The 12,960-nt window shown below is 35.1% G+C and overlaps 1 protein-coding gene across 1 annotated transcript in view; it reads left to right on the forward strand.

The window, feature by feature from the left end:
• The first annotated feature begins 11,353 nt into the window (after nucleotides 1-11,353).
• Nucleotides 11,354-12,960, forward strand: part of LOC148948342 (interleukin enhancer-binding factor 2 homolog) — a 67,743-nt gene continuing 66,136 nt past the window's right edge. The window contains exon 1 of the mRNA XM_089094299.1: nucleotides 11,354-11,396. The gene's annotated coding sequence lies outside the window, so the exon portion shown is untranslated. The remainder of the gene's footprint in view (nucleotides 11,397-12,960) is intronic.

A 12,960-nucleotide genomic window follows, 5' to 3' on the forward strand; every position in this document is an offset into this window, starting at 1 on the left:
AAATATAATAAATATATATTGTAAAAAATAATATTGTATAAAATATATACTATATATGATATATAAAACAACATTTCCTTTCAGCCCGACTCGCTTTCCCTGTTAAAAGTGAATGACGAAACTCGCCTTTACGGGGTGCCAGCTAAGAATTCGGACAGAGGAAGACCTTCCGGCGGACCGGTGATACTAATCATTTCTCACCTTTCGGCATTAGTATTTGTCAAGAACGAGTGTTCTCGACATAAAAGTTTGGCAGAGAAGTTGGCATAAAAGTTGCAAAATCTGATAGTATATTGCTGCTACTTACCGTCTGATTACAAGAACTTGGCTTCCGAAGAAAAGTTCTCCCGTGCAACAATAAAGCTTGCTAAATCTTTGCAGCAGTCTACTTATTCATCTCATCGTGTTATCCTCGCTGGGGAGGTGAACTGCGACCTCTCCGTGCCAGATCACTCAAGATCTCAAATACTTCTGTCTGCTCTGTCCAATATGTATGTTGTCCCTAATGACCATTCGTATACGTATATCCATAATTTCGGAGCGACAAATTCGCTTAGTTTCATGCTCTGCTCGAACGGCGTGACTGCGAATGGCTCAAGCCATGTTGACTTTAGCATATCGATATCGGATCATTTACCAATCTCCAACTCTTTTGTCATTGATATTATTCTCTTTAAAAAAGATGAAAAGAAACGGCAGTAGGAATTCAAATGTGACTGGAAGAAAATAAATGCTGTTGTATATAAAGCAGAGCTTGATGCCACATTCGACAAAATTAAGATCCCTTTCCATCTGCTGCAACAATCCTCAGACCTCATCGAGTCGGAGAAATAAATTCTAATCAACATTTACTGTAGTGAAATCACACATGCAATTCGTTGTGCTGAGCGTTGTGCCACTCCTGTTCGTAAAGTTCGTTCGAGTTCACAAATACCTGGCTGGTCAAAAAATCCGGTTTTACAGCAAAGTTGCAAGTCTTCAAAGTTTTGGCACCAAATATGGAATGATTGCGTCCGGCCAAAATCTGGTGCCTTTAATGACACGGTTATATACCAAACGTCGTTTTGCTAAGTGTCTTGCCAATCACAAAGCGGATGTTATTGACTGCAGGAGAGAGCGTCTTGCAACTAACCCAAATGAAATTTGGAGATTCATTGGGGCAAATAAGTCAAAAGGTGTCACTTCAGAGCTTCCAAGAGAGAGTGACTGGATCAACTATTTCTCCAGCGAAAATTTTTCCGACTGATCCAGTCTTAAACCCGCTCTGAATCCCTACTAGTGGATAGTCTAGTTGATACTGAATAAGATATTGGTTTTGTATTCACGGCCTCTAATATTTATAGTGCTATCATTCACCTTCGAAAAAAGTTCTCGCATGGTTATGATGAATTATGTGGTTTTCATTTATTACATGCAAGTGATAAGCTGCTGCAGCATCTACATTTGTTTTACCAAATCATTTTTAATTCTGGTATTGTCCTCCATTTTTTGTGTTGGTACATTGAGTCCTGTTCCGAAAAAAAGATAAAGATAGCCGGCAATGTTGTTCCTATAGGCCTAAAACAGTTTCTTCTGTTCTGTGTAAATTACTGGAGTTACTGGTGATTAAGGACATATATTAGGCGTGTTCAACTCCGGACAACCAATTTGGATTTAAGGAAGGCTATAGTCGGGAACACGTGCCTTATATACTTGCCGACGTTCTGATGGATATAGAGAATAGTGGCAAGTTTTTCGTCCTTGCGGGTCATGATGTATCTCGTGCTTTCGATTCTAGTGTGCATTTTCATTTGCTGTATAGTGAGCAGCAGCGAAGTCTCAATCGTTCAGTTGTGCGGGTATATAAAAATCTGTATGCAAGATTATGTGTTGCCATGAAAGTATCTACTCGTCATGGTTATGTGATGTGTAAAGCCGTGATTCGAGTTTGGAAAGGATTCCGCCAGGGTGGTATGTGTCTTGCCAATCACAAAGCGGATATTATTGACTGCAGGAGAGAGCGTCTTGCAACTAACCCAAATGAAATTTGGAGATTCATTGGGGTAAATAAGTCAAAAGGTGTCGCTTCAGAGCTTCCAAGAGAGAGTGACTGGATCAACTATTTCTCCAGCGAAAATTGTTTCGACTGATCCAGTCTTAAACCCGCTCTGAATCCCTACTAGTGGATAGTCTAGTTGATACTGAATAAGATATTGGTTTTGTATTCACGGCCTCTAATATTTATAGTGCTATCATTCACATTCGAAAAAAGTTCTCGCGTGGTGATGATCAATTATGTGGTTTTCATTTATTAAATGCAAGTGATAAGCTGCTGCAGCATCTACATTTATTTTACCAAATCATTTTTAATTCTGGTATTGTCCCCGATTCTTTGTGTGGGTACATTGACTCCTGTTCCGAAAAAAAGATAAAGATAGCCGGCAATGTTGTTCCTATAGGCCTAAAACAGTTTCTTCTGTTCTGTGTAAATTACTGGAGTTACTGGTGATTAAGGACATATATAAGGCTTGTTCAACTCCGGACAACAAATTTAGATTTAAGGAAGGCTATAGTTGGGAACACGTGCCTTATATACTTGCCAACGTTCTGATGGATATCGAGAATAGTGGCGAGTTTTTCGTCCTTTCGTCTCGTGATGTCTCTCGTGCTTTCGATTCTAGTGTGCATTCTCATTTGCTGTATAGTGCGCAGCAGCGAAGTCTCAATCGTTCAGTTGTGCGGGTATATAAAAATCTGTATGCGAGATTATGTGTTGTCATGAAAGTACCTACTCGTCATGGTTATGTGATGTGTAAAGCCGTGATTCGAGTTTGGAAAGGATTCCGCCAGGGTGGTATAACTTCGCCACAACTGTATAATAATAGTGTGGTTGCACCCCAGAAAAAGGCTAGAATTAGTTTTGTTTTTAGAGGTTTGGACCTTTCCATACACAATTACGCTGACGACATTCTGAATTTAAGTAGAACTGTATCGTCTGATGAGGAGAATTTTTCTGTGCTTAGTAGGGAATATGCCAAAACTGGTCTCGATTTTAATGTTTCGAAGATCGAGATCCTTACTTTCGGCAAATCTGTTAGAATGTTCAGTTATCTGCTTGTATTAAGTATCTCGGTCTTCCGATAGGGGATAGTGTAAAACCCACAAGGACTCTCCTTATCTCTCATCTCAGTGAGAAACTTAGAAAAGCGTTTAGTGCGCTAGTTTGCTGTAAAGCTTGCTACGGCATGCGTATTCTCGCCCGTGTCTACAACGCTTTTGCTATTCCTCATGTCCTCGCATTGACTCCGTTTTGGAATATGCTTACGGCAACTGATAAAAAGACCATTAGGTCCGTATATTTTCGTTTCGCGAAATTTCTCTTGTGTATACCTCTATGGGCTAGAAACAAAAGACTAGTGTCAGCCTAGAGGTTAGCTAAGCCACTAACCGTGGCTGAGCAGCGTCACGGTCGCTATTTTTCTAGGCTTGATAGGACAAAAAGTCTCCATCCTGCTATGTGTTAGTAGAAATATTTGAATCTATTCTCGGTAGTATAGTTTTCTTTGTGAGTGTGTTCTCCTTCTTTTTTTCTCTTTTTTTGTCTTCATCTACTTCATATTATGTGTTTTTTGGGCAATATAGATATTGATTGATTGATTGATATTATACTTTACTATATAAAAATTTATACTGTACAAAAAATGGGTTAATTTTGTTGAGTGGCATTCATTTTTGTACTTATTTCGGTACTTATGAACTATCTGCAACACACGTGAGAAGTGAAGTTTGGTTAATACTAATGAAATAAAACAAAATAGGATAAAAATATAATAGTTTATAAACAAATTTCTGCTATATATTTGCACATTACGGGGGGGGGGTAAAGCATAGCATATATTAAATACCTAACCTAGGTACCTTTTCCCCCTAAACCCTAAAAAACAATAGTTTAAATATTGTAAACCCAATAACAAACCAGGCTTTGCAATCGAATTCTCTGTTGAAGGAAACCCGTTTCGAAAGAAACCTGCATCTTCCCTATATAATATAGCGTGTGTGTTCCAGGTAGTACATAAGTACCCTTATTTCTTATCAACTATGTACAATGTCTATAATACCGATATGAAAAAAAATATTCTGTAAACTTTGGATATAGCCTATTGCTATATCCAAGAATTAGGAGGGGGCTGGGATACAGTTAAATTGGAAGCGACTATCAAAACCCGATAAATTTAAATTTTCTGAATATGATTAAGTGAGAATTTTTTTTTTATTGTACCGTTTAGTTCAGAATAGAACCTAAATTCAACTGTTACCAAAAAATTAATTTTGACTTGGGCGCATAAGCATTAGTTTTAAGCATAGCTTAAAACGATATGTTTAATATTTAACAGTAGGCTACGTTTTCTTCAGAATCATGACCGAAGGTCACTTAAGGAATTGCGTCAGAAAAAAATAAGATAAAACACTATTTCTGCATGAAAACAAGCTGCATGGACAAAGGAGTTTTTTTGTGATCTGAAAAAAAGATTTGTGACTAGGAAAACATTTTGTATTAATAAAATCTTCTTACTATCTTGAATTGCGTTTCTTTTTGAGCAATTAAACATGGCCGGCTAGTTTCTAAATAAAGTTTAAGCTCTAGTGTCCATAAAGTAAATACTATAATGAACTCTTGTCACTTGAGGTTGTCACTATAACAGTCACTATAATGAATAGAATTGTTACTTAACGTTGCATTAAAAATTTATATTAGACAAAGCAAGACACTAGGGCAGCTGCTTGGACAAAGGAGTTTTTTCTGTAATATGAAAAACGGAAGTGGAAGTGAGGGGTCGTTCGATTTCCGCCACCGGGTGTACATCTTGGAGCACCCCCTGTGCCACACAGTTCCCCCACTATTTGTACAGTCTCCGTAATGCTTGCCACAGTACACGCTTGGCAAACTTTTGCCACTCTGAAACCCACTACCTGGTGTACGTGATTTCTGAAACTTGACGCCCCCTCATGTGGAACATATTTTGGACTAATAGAATATTTTTAGTATCTTCAATTAAATTAGGCACTGGAGAGTTGACTAGACTATTTTATCGAGCGTCTGCACACCCCACTTCTGACTACCCGCAGCCAAAATCTTGGGTAATGTCAATTATTGGGGCTATCGGGCCAAATGATTATTTCTTAACACAATCAGAGACTTGAGCTCTAGAGGCACAAATGCACTGTCTGACGTCGCTAGTGTTGCGACCTACGAAAATATTAAGCATAAAAATTGAAGTTTCTAATTATAATAAATGTTTGAATTTCATATTTATTGTCAGTCTAGTATTTAGGGATATTTTAGTAGACACGGGTCTCCTATATATCTAGTATCCCGTTAGCAAAACCTCAAAAATGAATAATTGTACCTAGGCACATACGCAGGACTTGTTTTATGGGGAGGGGGGGTCAATGGAAAGATGGAATTAAACTTCAAAAAACAGCGCCAAAAATGGACAAATTATATGGAAACATGTTAGAAATTCTAAGGAAAATAGTAATGATTACGGGTGAATGAGCAATTCCAAAAACACCTCACCTCTATTTTCCCTAATTATATCGAAAACTAAGATTTTTTTCAAGGATGCAGCTGAAAATTTTTAAATTGCTTGAGTTAAGACTGTTTAATTAAATAGTATTTTTTTTGAAACGCGAGCATCCTTTTTTTCCCTAAAAATATTGCAATGACAATAGCATTTATCACCTATATGCATCAAGAAGATAATTAGTGGAGTAAAAACATGAGAAAAAAAAGCAAAAGGCATGGAACTAATATATATATATATATATATATATATATATATATATATATATATATATATATATATATATATATATATATATATATATATTGCACAATTTTGGTGCTCGTCTCCTCTGACTCAGAAATCGAACTACCATCATCGAAATAAGCTTGAATTACTTGCCTGATTTCAAAGTTTTTAATATTTTTGCAGTGACCGTAAGGCGATTATAGCTCATGGAAATCCAATGATACCCCCCCACTCATTCCATTAAGCACAATGCGTTTGTTTTATCTATACTATTTTGCCGACTGGAATTGGGCTTCGTCGTTCCTTGTCAGCAACCGAAGTTCTTTGTCTAAAGAACATCCGGATAGTTAATCCTTAAGGCTGCAATATCTGGTGCAACCAGCAGTTAATTCCTCCCCATAAATTTAAGCTTTATTCGGTACTCCTTTAGTATACCTACTCTTTTATATATCTCAAACCGGAGACGCGTTGAAAAACCCGTTTTTACGGAATGATACAAGACACCGCTGCATAGAAATACAATGTATAGCGTGGTTTTAATTGCGTATACAATATTTAAAGTGTTGTTTTGGGTTTTTTTTTTGGGGGGGGAGGTACCTAGGTTAGGTAAGGTTACGTATTTAATATATACTATGCTTTGCCCCCACCTCTAATGTGAAAATATATAGCCCAAATTTGTTTCTAAACTATTATACAGTCATCCTATTTTATTTCATTAGCAATAACCAAACTAGCAGTATATAAAAGAGTAGGTATACTAAAGGAGTACCCTTACTTCGCAATATAAGCTCAGGCTTAATCTTCGGTACAAAGAAAACAAAAACAAAAAACATTAAGGACATAAAGGCGATCGAAGGAAGCCTACAAATTGAACCAAAATATGACTTTCCGGAAACCTCTGTTTTGTTGTTTGTGTTTTGAACTTGATGTTTCAGTAAATCAGTGCGTTTCTCTTTCTTGTGATGTTGTCAAGTTGTGCTGCATAATAAAGCCAAGGACTTCACACAAATATTTTTCACTTCCAAGACTTTTCAAAACTTTGCCATAGGGTTTGAAAAAATGGTCACTAGGGTAACTTATCACTTTTATGCTTATTTTCGTCCTTGTAATCTGTGGAAATCAAACGTTCCATAATAGTACAGTTTTACCACAACAACTTTTTTTCATCACAGATGTGACATGATTTGTTGAGTCTTAGGCCCGACATCTAATTTATCAAATTTGTGTACACTAATTAGATGGCAATTCGAGCAGCCCACTGTAAAAAGACACGAAACAATGCGAGGGCAATCGTTCACAGGCATTATTTAGAAAAATTATGACTACCTTAACTTTGTCTTACAGAAAGTGAGTTTAAATGAGCTTGCTGCTGTTGAACTTCTATTATTACTACGAAAGAGTAAAAGAATATTCATTTGGAGATCATCGGACACAGGGAATTCAGTAGTGGATTCGGATTTGTGTTTTTCAGAAGAGGCTGGTAAAAATTTCCAACAATCCACAAAATCGTTGTAGTTTTCCACAAAAGGAAATACGAAAGAACTAAGGATATAGAGATGGTAAAGAAGCTTCCGGTCACGGATCTTCTTGAATTTATGCCTTTAATCTTTTAAAATGACCTTACCTGATAAAGATGGTGAAAGACTTGTGTTAAAAGTTATATTTTGCATTATAGGATTGCAAACGTTGATGCACGATTTAGATTACATTGTGTTTTTGAAAAAAAGACTTTAAAATTTTTTTATATTTATTCAATTTAGTTGCGAAATAAAAAAAGAAACTCAGCTTTAATACGTCATTAAAAACTTAAATTAATAAAGTCAGCCTGAAGAACGGCCTATTTTATCTGCGATAATTCAAAAGGCATTAAGTTACCCAACACAATTTTACAGAAGTAGAATACGCTTCGGGTTTCACACACTGTAACTAAGGGCCTTTTATTTCCCAACTATTTCTATCAATAAGAAAGAGTGACAACGAATTTTTGTTAAATAGAACTTTAATTATTTTAACATTCAAATAAGATTGAAAAATTCGGATTAAAACAATCAAATAAAATTACTTCATCTGAAGGGAGGGGCTTTAAATCAACGTTTAAAGAAAGCTAACTAATAGGCCTGTTCTTTTACTCATCTTTGTGCTAAGATCTTACATCTTTTGACAAAGAATGCTTAAAAGTGAAATCTTAGCACTAAGATCTTACATCTTATGGCGTTCTTTTGCAAACATCTTTCATCATTCTGATCAGCGGTCTAGGAACCATGATGAGTATATCATCAAAGTTCTCTCATCATTGTTCTATGCGGCAGAAAAATGGCGTCCTTCACACTTTTTGCTAACATCAGTGGACTGTAAGATCTTAGAACAAAGATGAGCAAAATAACGGAAATCTGTGCAGAAAGATGTGAGATCTTAGATTTAAGATCTTAGAGCAAAAGAACGACCCTAATACCTCCTGAATTACCGATGCAGCTAGAAATAAGAAGATAAAAATAAAATACGTGTAGATAATGAAAGCAGATTAGAGATTTTAACATTGACAAAGCAGACATAATCCAGACTTTCAGAAAAACGCTGTAACTATTAAAATCAGAAATGAATTTACTGTTGACAACCCATATTTTTTAAGGTATATAGATATTTGTGGGTACTGATGCATAATAACGACACTTCTATGTACTAATGAGAGACAAAACCCGCCAGAAGGGTTCATTTCAAGAGACCGCTATTGAAAAATGGTATGCAAAGCGTAGTTTTCATTGCGTTTACGATATTTAAACAGTTTTTTTTTGGGGGGTTTAGAGGGGGAAAAGGTACCTAGGTTTGGTTACGTATTTAATATATGCTATACTTTACCACCCACCCCACCCCCTAATGTGCAAATATATAGCCCACATTTTTTTCTAAACTATTATATATGCATCCTATTTATTTTATTTCATTAGCATTAGCCAAAGTTGACTTCTTTAGAAGTGTCGTTATAATGCACCAGTACTTATTTGTGTTTCCTTTCATTTATGGTTAAGCACTTTTCACAAAGGCCTACCAAATTAAGCCACTTCCCATATATCAAACTTGAGGGCCCAGCTCCCTTAATTTTCAAAGGTGTTTCAACACCTTGGAATTTAGCTTTTGTTTCAGCGAAGGTTTTTAGTTTAATTTAGCCTATGTGTCTGCATTTGTTTGACCACTGGACGATTTTGTCTGCAGACTGTTTATATCCCCCTCCAAACTCAACACCCTAGCTGCACCCCTGGATATATGTCATTAATATTATATTATAAGCAGCACGATAGTGCAGCCTAAATAAGGAGCGAAGTGGGCACAATGTATTATTTATTTATTTTTACTTCTACTATTTCTGGTAGCACTGCGATTGCTGACTGTATTACTTTTACTAAGGTTAATGGTATTCAGGTGACAATTTCATGGGATGTTGAGGAGGAAATTGAACTATGGAACACACTATGTGAAAACAGGATGTCAAAAACGTGTTTCAGTGATATCTTAGGAACGGCCTAGAACATTAAGTTGAAACTTGCTGGGCATGAGGAGGGGATATTCAACTGAACAAAATAGAATATGTGCATACTGGTACTACTATTATTATTACTGTTAATGCTACTACAACTCCTACTACGACTGTTACTACTAACAATAAGGGTATGAAGGTGAAAATTGTAGGGAATGTTGCATCTTGAGGAGAAATTTGAATGAAGTAACGAAACCCCGTATATACAGGTTTCCAAAAGGGCTTATCAGCAATATCATAGGAATGGATTGGAGTATTAAGTTGAAACTTGCAGGGCAAGTTCTGGAGGATGTTTGACTAACCAAAAGGTGATGTTTGTATGCTACTGCTACTGCTTTTACTGCTGCTACTACAACTGCAACTACTTTTGCAATTACTATTACTACTACAAGCCTACAACTAAAGCTAAGGGTATTAAGGTGATAATTTCAGAAAATATTGAGAGAAAGGTAAATCTGATCAAAACAAGCTATTTGTATCCAGGCTATTAAAAGAACTTAGCATTGTTCCAGGAAGTGCTCAGGATATTAAGTTTAAACTTTCACGGTATGTTGAGGGGAGATGTAGATGCGCTATGTTCACATCGCTATTGCTGCTACCATCTGTACTACTATGTGATGTTGTTATTGATATATTTACTTAACTTTAACAGGGATTTACATACAAGATATGATTCACCCTAAACCAAACGGCTGATGTGGGTTGAATCAGGTAAAAACACACACACACACATATATATATATATATATAAATATTTAAATTCACTATAATAAGAAAGAAAGACAGAAAAAAAGACGAAAAAAACGAAAAAAGAACAAAATATAAAATAATGATAATACTTCGAGGGCAGCGACTACATACCATGTCCCTACTGCGGTGTCACACTCACAAACCAACACAAAATTACGAGTTAATTTAAATCGAATCAAATCTCCTTCAAAACAAACAAAACTAAAATTCATACTTACTTAATAATGTTTCTTTCAATTTCCTTTTAAAATCACTAAAATTTCCCGTCATCCTCATTTCATTTTCCAAACTATTCCAATTCATTTCATTTTCCAAACTATAGTTTTTACACCCTTCATAATAAAAGAAAATGTGGACCTGGCCAACAGTATTCTCTTTCCGATTCTCTTTCTGATTTACCTGATAACACACTAATAGACTTGTTTTAAATAATTCTCACAGGATTAACAATTGAAGAAAATGTACTCAAACATACAGAAGAACAATACAAAATATAAGGATGGATTAACGAAAAATAGAGAAGCCTAAGTATACTTGCTGGAAACATATGTATGAGTTTGTGAATAATTCCCAAATTACGGGATAAATTTATTTCTATTTGGAACGGGAATATTTTTAACGAGATTCATAAGAAACCAGTTTTCATTGGATACAAAATTCGCGATTTGTGTCATTAAAATTTTTAAGCGGTGGGATTTTTGCAGCTCAGCGCGAAACTCACATTCTGGGGGTAGGGGCTTTTTACTTTGGGGGAGAGTCGAACGCTCTGTACTTTATCTACTTGCAAAGTATTTATCTGTCATCTTTTAATTTATAGCTTGGTTTTAATTTACTACTTAATTAAACAAAACTCAAAAGGTTTTTTTGTGCTTTTTGCAAAAAAAACATTTTTCTTGTTCTTTCATTAGTAAAATAATATACACAAAATATTATTTTTAAAATGACTATCCAACTAAATATTAAAAACCTTACATTTCTTGTCAAAGAAAGAAATATAGCAGAAAAAACAAAAGAAAAAAAAAACTTGCTGGATTCGCTTTCCCCCTTTTTCCTATAATGACAAATAAAACGAGGCTTCTGAGATATCACCTGTCAAATTCAACGAGGCTCTATACATTTAAACAGCTTATAATACGAAAATATCTGACATAGAAATTCTTCCAACCACGACTTCAAAAGACCAGCTCTAAGATCCAGGTTGCTTGTTATTTTTACAACATACTAATTTTTTAAAGTTATACATTAATATACATTTTTCATTAATTTCTTTTATTACTGTATTCGATTCATCACCTCCAAAAAATTAACTTTTAGCGAATTTTGTAAGTTTATTGTTTGAAAAAAGTTAATCTAGGCTAATAAAAAAAGAAATTAGAAAAATTTGGCATATTTTGTTTTTGGGAGCTCTTATATCTTTTTATTTTAGAGCCTCTCACTAATGAAATAGTGCCTTCAATTGACTTTGGTTTATGTAGCCTTTAAAGGTAATAGCCTACCAAAAGTCCTAGTTAATCAGGGGTGCAAATTAGAAGAGGAGGGTAGCCTAATTTCCCTTTAGATTTGGAAAGTTACCTTAGTATTTTCATCGGTAAAATTCTACTTTAGCTACTTTTGACTATCTTGGAAAGGGGTTAGGTTAAGAAAATTGGTAAACTTTCAGGGATGGTTCTACAGGCTAAAGTATGTCCCGGGACAGATATTTTAGATAGTACCCACCTCCACTCCTTCTCCCTCTAGAGGGTCCTGACCTTTGATGACCTTTAAAAATCACTGTGAGTTATAGAAGTGAAACCTTGCAAAATAGATCGGTAAAATTCTACTTTAGCTACTTTTGGCTATCTTGGAATGGGGTTAGGTTACGAACCAAATAGAAAGCTTTCAGGTGATGTGGTCACTCATCAGGCTAAATTGTATGTCCCGGCGAAGGTATTTTGAAGTACCTACCTCCACATCCTTCTCCCTCTAGCAGGGTCCTGAAATTTTGCCTAACATGACTAGGTCTATACACCATTGAAATTTTGAGCAAAACTAACATTTTAACACTTACATTTTCAGTTATCAAAGAGGAATTGGGTCAATTGTATATCTCTGAGCTTCAGCTCTGAAATCTATGCAATGTATCAGTATAGTTATGAGCAGAATTGTTTAAGACGAAGCACTATGAAATTATTAGTTTATTTACAAAAATTTAGGAAATGTATTTGCATAATTCTTTAAATACTCATATAAATTGGGATATGAGTAAAGTTGTGACATACTGACTCAATAACTTTTGTTGTATCTTTGCAAATTTAAGCAGAAGATCTATTTTGCAAGGTTTCACTTCTATAACTCACATATTTTTAAAGGTCATCAATATATATTTGTACATTAGGGGGGTTGGGTGTAAATTTTATTTATGGTGTAAATGAGAGGTAAGTTTAACCTTTCCCCTCACCCCCCTAATGTGCAAATATATACCTTGAATTGGTATATATAGGGTTGGGGGGGGGGGGTAAATCCATTTCCACAAAAATAATTATTATATTTTGAAAGAGCATAAAAAAAGAAATCAAGTGGTATGTTTACTTTATTTGTAAGTCAATAATATGAATAACAGAAAATTTACCCCTCTTTTTGGAAATACAAATTATTTTATTTTGATGTATATATCCTTTTATTGTTTCAGTTTTATTCACATATTAACAGAAGGCTGACTTTCTTCTGATTCTAAAAATGTAACTTTTATTGCTTGATATTTATTCTTTAAATCACAAATATTAAGTATATTTGTTCTTTTAAATTGATTGTCAAAACAGAAACCACATTTTTAGTTGATGCTGACAAATTATCAGTGAATATTTGTCCAAGAAGGTGGAGTTCTTGTTACTGCCCTCACATTGCATC

This window comes from Artemia sp. Qi Xiang Cuo, chromosome 9, assembly GCF_049724085.1.
Source record: "Artemia sp. Qi Xiang Cuo chromosome 9, ASM4972408v1, whole genome shotgun sequence".
NCBI classification, from domain to species: Eukaryota; Metazoa; Arthropoda; class Branchiopoda; order Anostraca; family Artemiidae; genus Artemia; species Artemia sp. Qi Xiang Cuo.